The sequence below is a fragment of the Muntiacus reevesi genome, chromosome 3, assembly GCF_963930625.1.
Source record: "Muntiacus reevesi chromosome 3, mMunRee1.1, whole genome shotgun sequence".
NCBI lineage: Eukaryota > Metazoa > Chordata > Mammalia > Artiodactyla > Cervidae > Muntiacus > Muntiacus reevesi.
Window position 1 is genome coordinate 84,083,490 of NC_089251.1, and position 11,697 is coordinate 84,095,186.

An 11,697-nucleotide genomic window follows, 5' to 3' on the forward strand; every position below is an offset into this window, starting at 1 on the left:
TGGTCTCAAGGGTTAGGGTCAAATGGGAGATGGGCTATGGAGGTTCTCTGTTAAGGGCTTAATGTGGCCCCTGAAATTCATATGCTGAAATCCTCACTCCCAACATCATGGTTTTGGGGACTGCATACTTTGGGGGGTAACTCAGTTTAGAAGAGCTCTTATAAAGTGGAGCCATATAAGAAGAGAGCTTGTCTGCTTTCTTTCCACCATTTGGGGATGCAGTGAGAAGGCACCTGCAATGTAGGAAGAGAACTCTCATCAGAAACCAGCTATACTGGAACCCTGATCTTGGACCTCCAACTTCTAGAATTGTGAGAAAATAAATTTCTGTGGCTTGTGCTATCCAATCTCTGGTATTATGTTACAGCAACCCAGGAAGGCCAAGATGTGCTCTATATTCTTATGCTACCTCAGCATTATGGAAACTATTAAATTATAAGTTCCTTGTGGGCAGTAGCTGGCTTTTTTTTTTTCTTTTTGTTGGACAGTAGCCTGCCAGGCTCCTCTGTCTATGGCATTTCATTTCCCAGGCAAGAATACTGGAGTGGGTAGCCATTTTGTTCTCCAGAGGATCTTCTGGACGTAGGGTTAAACCTGCGTCTCCTGTGTCTCCTGCATTGGCAGACAGATTCTTTCCCACTGGGCTGCCTGGGAAGCCCCAGTAGCTGGCTCTTTTATGCATAATACACTGTAGTGCTTTACATCAGCTCCACATTTGTGTTCCTCTGCAAATGCCTCTATTTTACAGATGAAGAAATGGAATTAGAAAGATTTGGTGAACCTAAGCTGAGCTCAAATTTCTCTTACAACCTGCCTGTCTGCCTACAACCCCACTGCCCTGCCCTATACCTCTATCTTCTGTGTTTTGGATGTAACTTTGTTAAGTTGGATTCTCTATAGAGGATCATATGGGGGGAGAAAAGGAGACTATGTAGGCTGAGTCCAGTGAAAATGCTACATCTATGTTTTAATTGGTTTCCCACTGGAGTGTACCTGTAATTGTTGTTATTGCAGCTTTATAGATATCCTTGTCTCCCGAATTCCAGAGACAAGCAGAAGGTCAGAAAGGACAGGATAGAGACACTGCCAAGGGTAGGGGGTGGTCAGGGAGGAGGGAATGGGCAGCTTGGGGATGGTGATGCAGGAGCAGGTCGGGTATCTAGAGAGAAGGATTGCAACTCCACAGCTTCATTATATGCAACAAGGCTTTTGCTCCTGCTGTTGTTCTGCACTTTCAGCCTCCTGATTGGTAAAGACCACAGACAGTTTTTACTGGCTTACAAAAGCAGAGACATTACTTTGCCAACAAAGGTCCATCTAGTCAAGGCTATGGTTTTTCCAGTAGTCATGTATAGATATGAGAGTTGGACTGTGAAGAAAGTTGACTGCCAAAGAATTGATGCTTTTGAACTGTGGTGTTGGAGAAGACTCTTGAGAGTCCCTTGGTCTGCAAGGAGATCCAACCAGTCCATCCTAAAGGCGATCAGTCCTGGATGTTCATTGGAAGGACTGATGCTGAAGCTGAAACTCCAATACTTTGGCCACCTCATGAGAAGAGTTGGGTCATTGGAAAAGACCCTGATGCTGGGAGGGGTTGGAGGCAGGAGGAGAAGGAGACAACAGAGGATGAGATGGTTGGATGGCATCACCGCCTCGATGGACATGAGTTTGAGTAAACTCTGGGAGTTGGTGATGGACATGGAGGCCTGGCGTGCTGCGATTCATGGGGTCCCAAAGAATCGAACACAACTGAGCAACTGAACTGAACTGAAGCATGGTGAGATGTTTCCCAGTGTGGACAAGCAAATGGAGGAAATTTAATCAAGTGACTGTAAGGGTCTTGAAGTATGAATGGACTCTAACAGATGTGATATCTTTAAACAATGATCATCCAGGTTGCCAATTGCATTATTAACTTTTCTTCATTACAAACGATATCCCAAGTCTTAAGTATTTAGTGAGAGATTAGTCCGAGTCACAATACTCTCCTTTCCAGATGCATGCACAGGGTCTTCTGTGGCTGCTTTTCTTAAAACTTCACAAGAAGAAAGGGTTATTTTAATAGAATCAATGATATCTGGGAAGGAAAGTCCAAAGTCAGCTTTGCACTTATTTGGGAATTGAATGAATGGCCCACATTCTGGGGAAGAATGTAAATTGTTAGTGATTTTGTTCTTGAGTGTAAGTGTTTATAAATCATGGTATTGGTATCCTTGGGAAATGTGAAGGGAATGAGAACTGTTCTGGCTATCTAAGGATTTACAATCTCCAGGTAGCTGTGATAATTTAGAATGAGTGGAGCTGGGAAGACTTCTTTTGAGAGAACTTATTGAGGACTATTGAGAAGTGTTTCATTAAACATAATGTGCATGTCGACCATTCAGGTAAGTTGATAATAATGTAAGTTTCTTGGACACACCCCAGACTCTAATTTAGATAATTGTTTATAATTACCTCTTGTAGCTATGATGTAGATGGACACAATCAGGAATTGTTGGTTTAGAAAAAGAATTCTATGATTTGGCTCTAAGAGGCCATTCTCAGTAACAAAACTGTGGCATAAGATGAAAGCAAGCATGGGGCACCAAAACTTGCTGAGCTAGAGAGATAGCAGACAAATGCAATGGATGGGTAAGAAACCTTAAACATAGACACCACAATGGAGAATTTGGAATGCCATTTTAAATTCAAAATTCTTTACCACCTCCAATTTTTTCAGTAGTTTCTTGAACTTCAGCCCATAAGTTACAATTTTTTTATTCTTTTCAAACTATTTTTTTAACTGGAGGATAGTTGCTTTACAGAATTTTGTGTTGGTTTCTGCCAAACATCAACACAAATCAGACATAGGTATACATATGTCCCCTGCCTTTTGAACCTCTCTCCCACTACCATTTTTAGGTATTCAAATATTATTTCTTTTTTAGAATTTTAAATTTTATTATTAAAATTACAAGTCATCAGTTTTACAAAACTTAACCTTATAAAGCTGAAGCAATACCTTCTCAAGCACTGTCAGCTACTAGATTGTTCTGGAGGCAGCTACACTGCATTAAAAAAAAAAATTTTATTGAAGAATGATTGGTATACAAGATGCTGCACATATTTAGTGTATAAAACAATGAGTCTGGAGATAAGTATCCTACCATGAAACCATTATTGCTGTATATGCCACATATATTTCATCCCCTTCAAAAGTTTCTTCCTGCCCTCTTTATTATTATTTTGTGATAAGAACACTAACAATAAAATCTAGCCTCTTAGCAAACTTTAAGGATGTGTGGTTAATTTTAAGTGTCAACTTGATTGGTCAATGCCCAGATAGTGTGTAAAACATTTCTGGGTGTGTCTGTATGTTTCTGGAAAAGATTAGCAGTTGAGCCTATAGAATGAGGAAAGAAGATTGGCAGTGCAGGTGGGCATCATCTAATCCATTTAGGGTCTGAGTAGAACAAGAAGATGGAGGAAGGGTAAATTTGCTTTGTTTGCTTGAGTTAGGACATCTATCTTCTCCTGCTGTTTACTATCAGTACTTCTGTTCCTCAGGCCTTCAGAGTCAGACTGGGACTTTCTCTGTCAGCTTACCTGGTTTTCAGCCTTTTGGACTCAGACCGAATTCACCACCAGATTCCCTGTATCTCCATCTTGGAGATATTAGATTATCAGACTTTTCTGCCTCCATGATAAAATCTTGACCCTTCTTTCTCTCTCTGGAGAACCTAATAGGATACAATATAGTATTGTTACCTATAAGGCACCATGATGTACATTTTATCTTTAAGACTGATTCACCTTGCATAACTAAAATTCCATAAGTTGCCATTTTAATGGGATCACTGCTCCCATCACTATTATTCTCTATTGTGATTTGCAGACCATAGGGAATAAACACTGTTTCATGTCCCAGGGGTGCTGGATCTCAAAGTATAGTCTCTAGGCCAGCAGCATAGCATCACCGGGACCTTGTTAGAGCTGCAAATACTCGTCTCCCTCTCAGGTTTGCTGAATCAGAAGCTCTCTGCATACCTGGTGTGTGTGCATGCTCAGTTGTGTTGGACTCTTTGTGACCCTATGGACTGTAGTTCACCAGGCTCCTCTTTTCTTGGGATTTTCCAGACAAGAATACTAGAGCGGGTTGCCATTTCCTCCCCCAGGGGATGTTTGCAACTCAGGGATCCAACCAGTGTTTCTGGTATCTCCTGCATTCCAGGCAGACTCTTTTTTTTTTTCCCCCCAAAACTGAGCACACCTTTATTTCAGATAAGTGCAGTCTAATTCAGGCAGGCGGGTACTCTGTACACATTCATGGTTCATATCCTCACACCCTCTGGTAGGTCCCTGGAAGCCCCGCACATCATACTGCTAAAAATCATAAGATTCCTAGGGAACCTGATCTAATAGTTTGTCCCAAACAACAGATTCCCTTTCTATGAGTAAAATCAGCACCAGCTGACAGAATCACACTGCAAACAATCACAGTGATTCTCATTCACAAAGAAGACTATACTAATGCTTCAAGCATAAAGATTAATTATGAATGTCAGAGAGCCTGATTTGATTGCATCAGCCACCTCAAAGAGGAAAGCAAGTGACGCTCCTCCTGGGAATTCAGTACAACCTGTCTGAGCAAGGCCTCAAGACCCTGGAGAGGCAGCCACGTGACCAGAGGGCTCCACTCACGTGGGGAGATCCCTGCGATGCATCTTTTCTGGCTGTATCCCTCCCTGAGGTCCATTCCACTGGCTTCAAAACATCTTGATCCTCTGGTCTCAAGGCCACAGTTTGGGAGACTTTTGGTCATCATCTTTACAGTTCCAAGAATTCATCCTTGATGAACCCAGGCGTAATGTGACCTGTCCAAAATTTAGATTTGCTCCTGGTGTGAAGGCCTTTCTGTAGGCTGCATGTATGTACATGTATGTATTGGCTCCTCCGGGAGATAAAGTCCTTCCTCTTTGGCAGGAGCATGGAGCATGGCCATGCTGTGTTAGTTATTAACTCTTTTTCCTGTGTGTCCTCATGTGAGCAGCAACTGAACCAGCTATTGCTGCATTCTTCTTGTTCTGGCCAAAATAATCTAGAAATTCATCATCTGGCCCAATCAAGTACATTATGATTGTATGATTCACTATGTAGTCCTCATCTTCATCCTTGGGGCCAGCAATGTAATACATTCTGAATGCTCTGTACACTTGGTCGATCTCTTCTTTTGTGCCAGTCAAGCCAATCAGTTTGGGAGAAAATTCTTTTACATAATTGGCGATGGCGTCTTTTGTGTCCCTCTCTGGGTCAAAAGTGATCAAAAGCAGAGTTAAATTTGGCAGAGCTGGAATATCATCTATTTCATCCACGACCTGAATCATTTTTTCTAGTTCTTCTGGACAGAACTAGTTCTTCTAGTTCATCAGAACAATGAGTAAAGCCAAAATAAGTCAATACCCATTGACCCAGGTAGTCCTTATCAGTTTTGGGCTTGCCAGTATGAGTTGTGAGGGAAAATGGGCCCCCAAGTAAAGGCTTTCCAATGCCTCGCTGCTGTTCCTTCTCCAGTTTCTCTGTCTTTTCTTTCTTGAAGTACTTCATTCCAGCCCATAAAGCTCCTCCAATAGCAAATGTGATGGCTAAAGGCTTCCAGGAAACAGGCCCGGGCTTCCAGGGGCGCATGGGGTCTCTGCTGCCCTTCGGTTTGGGGTCCCGAGGACCCGGGCGGGGGCGGCATCGCAGTGCCGAGGGGGCAGCTCCCCAGGCAGCAGTCAGCGAGCTCCGAGCCCCAAGGCCCGCCAGGCCTCCACAGCACCCTCGCGGTCCCCTTCCCTGAGCCCCAAACCCGGAATCCGAGAGGCAAGAGACGCCAAAGTTGGCTGCCGGGAAGCCGCATTATCCGGCCCGCACCAGTGACAGCCTCGCCATAAGCTGGAGACTGCAGGCAGAGTCTTTACCACTGAGCTGCTGGGGAAGCCCAGAGCTTCCTGAGGTGGGGTAAAAAAAATGGGTTTAAGAAACTCTCCAGGTGATTCTGATGCATTGCTGATGTTTAAGAACAACTATCCCAGGGATATAAACTTTTATTTAGTAGACATTTTTGCATCATTTAACTGACATGGAGTAGATGGAGTCATAGTATTAGACAAAACAAAACAAAAAAAAGCCAATCTGGACTAATAATAATAGTGATAGCTAGTTCTTAGAGAACTTGTGTGTGTTTGTGTGTTCAGTCATGTCTGACTCTTTGCAACTCCATAGACTGTAGCCCACTGGGCTCCTCTGCCCATGGAATTTTCCAGGCAAGAATATTGGATCAGGTTGCCATTCCTACTCCCGCGGATCTTCCCAACTCAGGGATCAAACTTGCATCTCTTGTCTTTCCTTCATTGGCTTTCACAAATTTGGTAAAAAAAAAAAAAAATAACATATGTATAAAGAAAGGATAGAGCCATAAACTTGCCCATTAATTTATCTAATATAATTTTGTTCAATACATTAAATATATATCTGTATACAGAGTCTGGTATCAAACAGGCAGACATATCACGGAAGATATATGGAATAATGGAAATAGTGTGGACATGGAGAGAGCTAGTCCTGACGTGGCCATTTAACAATTGTGTGAGACAAATAAAACCCTAAACTGGAGGAGCTCCGGATAAAAGCACCAAAGGGTTAAACGATAAATGCTTCTCACTGAAATGTATCCCCATATGCATCTTAAAAGCTTCCCTGGTGGCTCAGTGGTTGAGAATCCACCTGCCAAACAGGAGACGCTGGTTTGATCCCTGGGTCAGAAAGATCCCCTGGAGAAGGAAATGGCAGCCCACTCCAGTATTCTTGCCTGGGAAATTCCATGGGCCGAGGAGCCTGGAGGGGCTACAGTCCATGGGGTCGCAAAGAGTCGGACACGACTTAGCTACTAAACAACAACAGGCGTGGCACTTACTGGGGAACAGCTCCTCACTGAGAAATGACAGGCTTAGATGATGCCTGAAGTTCTTTCTCACAACAAAATTCTATATTCCTCATGCCATGCCTGAAGTTTAATTTCAATGACATTTCCCTCTGGGTCTAATTTCTCAAAGAGAGGCTCTTGATGCTTAAGCTTATAGAATATAAGGTCAATGTATCAGTCAGGGTGAAGCAAGTCAAATTGAACCTATTCTAAATTGTTCAGTAGAAGAAATTTAATATGAAGAACACATTAAAAATGTTTGGGAAGAACTGAAGAGGCAAGAATAGGATGATACCCCCAGCTGCAGTGTTGCAGGGACAAAGGGAAGAGGTGGTTTTACCAGAACCCAAGGTCTGGGCTACCAGGAAAGAGTTGGGATCATGATGACAGAGGTTTTACTAAGCAAGTGGATGTACTAAAATCAAGGTGGGAGGAGTCACTTGAATGTGATGGAAACATGTTGAGAAGGGCCTCTTGAATGAGTTTGAACCAAAAAGAGATGCTAGAGCCATGAGAGAAAGCTCCTACTCTCCTGTGTCCTGTCTAATCCCCTTCCAGAGCCTCCCACTGGTCAACTTTAACCAGAAGTCACTGAATGGAGAATCCTAGCAAATGTAGGTTGCCAGGGTCAATTTTCCTGTAACAAAGGAAAACTTTAACTGATGCGGTGAAACCAGAGAATGTATTACAGAATCCCTCACTTCTATTTTCAGTGAATTTCTTGTCCTAAATTCCAGGCTGCTTGGCCATATGTTTGATTCTCAGTCCCAGAACTCTGATTAATCAGCTGTGGAGACTATAAACCAAGTATAGTCACTTCTGAATATCCCTCCCCAGCTCCTGTCAACCTAGTCACCTCTACACCAAATCCTGGTAGTATACAAATCCTCCAAGAAGGGAGTTAGAATAAAGAGATTTATCCTGGAGCTGGTCATCAGGAGCATGGCTCTTTCTGTGGAAGAGGAGTGTGGACCTTCTTTGGCAGTAGGAGTAGCATGTCACTCCATCTTCATGGAAAGCAGCAGGTTTTTTAAAAAGCAACTAGATCTGGTCATGGTGGTGCTTCCTAGCTAAGGTATCAGGGAGGGCCCCCCACTCAAGGCTGCAAGAGTAACTAAAAAGCCTCAGTGCCTCAGCTGAATCAGATCAAGGGAATTCCTTCCTTTGACAGTTTCCTACCAACTACTAGTTGAATCTCATAGTGCTAGACACTCTTGACATTATTTTCTAGATCATTCTTCCCTTTTGACTTAATTGGACTTGGTGGCATGATTCTCAATTGACTTAAAGACTGAGTCTCTAGCATAGAACTTCTCAACTTTGATACATATAATATGTCCTAAAATCTGATACCTGAGATACAAATTCAGTAGGCCTGAGCTGAGCTTAAGGTACTGTAGTTCTAGAAACCTCCCCAGGTATTGTTGGTGGTGTTGGCCCACATGCCTCACTGAGAGTTTTTGTTTTGTTTTTATTGTTGATCTAGGAGGGCCTGAGGTCCATGTACTCATGGACCACATTCTAAACTCCCCCCCAAAACATTCAACTAAAAGCAAAAATAAAGGCTTGTGTATCTGAGTGGATATAAAGAATCTAAACCACTGTGTTCAGTCATCTTACTCCATCTGAGGACCTCAAAGTGGCATGAAGGTCCCATAACTCTGATGAGACTGGGTAATGCTTGTCTCCTGGGAGTAATAAATGAAGATGCTTCACTTCATTGTATGGTGGCTCAGTTTTAATAACTGGCTAGAGAATATCCTTCAGGCAGAGCAAACAGGATAGAAATAAAGTGAGATGGGAATAACTCTGGTTGGGTCATGGCCAAGTCATGAACCATGTTGATTCTCCCATTTTACTGTCACTTGCGTAGTGCCTGTCAGGGCAGCCAGCTGGTTTTCCTCCAGGATACTGTCAGCATACCCGACTGTTTTCTATTTCCACAGATATTGCAATGATTGTCCCCACAGGGAAGAATCTGAAAGATGAATGTCTTAAAAATTGGAGATTCCTTCTTAACAGCTGTAAGGAAATCTGACAGCTCTGAATCTGAAATGATCAGATAATATAATCTCTGAAAATGAGATTATATTATTTCACAGGGTATTAGTAATCACTTATAGATTTGTGCTTTGGATTGTTCTGCTTCTGCATTGAGGGTCTAGCATTTATTTGTTGCCTTCTTGTCTGTTTCTGTTCTATCTAGATCTTTAAAAAAAAACTGAAATTGTTCCACAGGGAGCAAAGAAATAGTATGTTGTTTATATTTCATACACAGACTGAAGTGAGTGATTAGTAGAATTGGTGGTACCACTGAAAGAGACAATAAGGTCAAATTTCTAGGGAAAAGTATAAATAAGCAAGCAAGAAAATCAAAAGCAGTGATGAATTGGGAATTGCTCCAGGATTAAGAAGAGCTTCTCAGGAGTTTAAGTTCCTTTAATTCTTAGTGGTTTTGAGGTCCTTTGTGTATGTGTGTATGTGTCTTTGTCAGATTTGGATGTTATTATTTGGAAAGAGAATAGAGCTTCATTTTCTTCATGTGAAATCACACAACATACTTCAATCTCAGGACAACTTTGTTGATTGAATGTAAAAATACATCAAATGCTTAGCATTTTCACTTGTATATAACATATTCTCAAGAACTTTCAACAATCCATATGAATATTTCATAGGCTCTGACTCCATCTCATTTAATGTTGAGAACATTCTTATGAGGGAGATCTTGTCTCCTTCTGAAAACACCCGGCTGCACTGAAGTTTAGCGGGATGAGAGAATTTACCCAAGATCACATAACTGGGAATTTACACAAGTAGGTTTAAACCCAAACTCTGTGGTTTCAAATCTCTGCTTTATATCCAGATACTGTTAAGAAATGAATGTTTGGGGATGTCAGGGGACTGTGACTGTGCCCCTTTGAGGATCTTGGAGCAAGATATTCAATGCATAGTGAATGAACTTACATTTTGATGCCTATAGGTAGTCTGATTATATCTAAACCTTATAAAAACAAGTTCACCTGGTTCATCTCTGGAACAGCAATTATCAATTTCATAAGTATTTTATCATCTGTGTGTAGACCTATTGATTTCCCTTAACTCTTCCCTATTTAGTGTCCAGTCACTCATTCTGCTTTCTTTTCTGCTTGCTAATCAATTGTTATAACTTTGTCATCCTTGCCACACACCTACTCTTCACCCTCACTGAACCAAACTCCTTTGTAAAGAGTTAGAGTGGGTTGTTTCCTCCACTGCTTTACTTTTGCTGCTCTCAACATCATGCAAGATGGATTACCTTTAGAGTTGACTCAATTTTATTTATCTTTTGAGATGTGCCTTTAATTGCTAAAGGGACTACCTGCTCTTTCTTTTCAAATTATGCTGAAATTGCTGACTGAATTTCACTACAACTGCCTGGAGGCAAATTTGGTGGAAAAATATTTTATGTTGCTTCCTGAGCCCCATAATGAAACATGCTATGTTTGTTTCAAACTACCATAGCTGGCTTCAGTCCTAAATAAAGTTTCTATTTTTTTTTTTTTTTTGCCAAACATTTAATTGTTCATAAACATCTAGGTTCTTCCAACTGTGCTTGTGAAATATTTGATCTTATTTAGAAGCAAATTGTTTACACCCTCTGCCAGGGGACTATCGTTGATAATAATCAGGACTCATATCTGCTGAGGTACTGTCTCCTCTTATGCATGGAATTCTTAACAAGATGGCTTAAATGCTGCCTCTGCCTGGTTGGAAACCATATTGCTTGTTGCTTTCTGGTTGGCAGAGGATATATCTCTATCTGCATTTACTTTTCCATTTTAGTTTAAAAGACCAAATACTGCCTTCAGTCTCTGGCACACGCCTGAGGGTTGGATTTGGAATTTAAATGTCCTCTTTACCTGCAATTTGTGAAAAACTTACACAGGGAGACATGTGAGTGGAGGTAGTGTGAGATAGCTGGTGCACATTTGCACAAGCAAATGTCTTGAGAGGCTATCAGCCTCCTGTGTGGCTGTCTTCTGTTTTCACGTCTCAGTTGGTCTTTGTGGAGGTGAATTCCCTGCTCCCTGACATAGTGCATCTACTATAGATGGTTAGATTGCTTTCTGGGATGTAGGTCATATTTGCGGTCGCTGAATATTGGGGATGTTACAACTGGTGGCAAAATACGTGCTCAGATCCATCTGCAGATGTTACCAATTAGTGCCCGTGCCATTTTCCACAGTTGTGGGCCCTGAAACTCCCTCATCTGCTGGTGCGGAACTATCTAACCCTTCAACCAGCGAGAGCCTGGGCTGATGGAATTTTGCAGCTCCTTTCTTTTGTGATGTGAGCTCTAGTAAATATTTGTTCTCCCCATACATAGCCCAGTTTCCTGGCTTAACTTCTTGGGACTCTGGCTGCTGGTTCCCAATTCTCTCACCCTCTGGGTCTGGCCCAGGCTTTCACCTAGAGGTCCTAAATTCCTGGCCTGGCTTTTGGACCTGGCTTTGGACATCTCTTTTAAAACCCACCTGTATTCCTAGCTCTGGCATAGGTTTCTACTTGTACTAGAAACTTCTGCCTGCTCTAGCTGTGCCCTGTCGTGCATCCACAGGGCAGGTCTCTTGGACCTAAAGACTGGCTCAGATTGTAATCAAGAGCACCACACCCTTTGGATTTGGTAATCTGTACTCTTGGCTCCTCTCTAGATTGAACCAGACTTTTATTTCTGCCTGCTTTTCCCCATCCATTTTCAAAGCTGGCCTTGG

The 11,697-nt window shown here is 42.1% G+C and overlaps 1 pseudogene; it reads right to left on the bottom strand.

Annotated features, from left to right (window-relative positions):
* Window positions 1-4,955: 4,955 nt before the first annotated feature.
* Window positions 4,956-11,444, bottom strand: LOC136164025 (protein SCO1 homolog, mitochondrial-like; annotated as a pseudogene).
* Window positions 11,445-11,697: the final 253 nt, after the last annotated feature.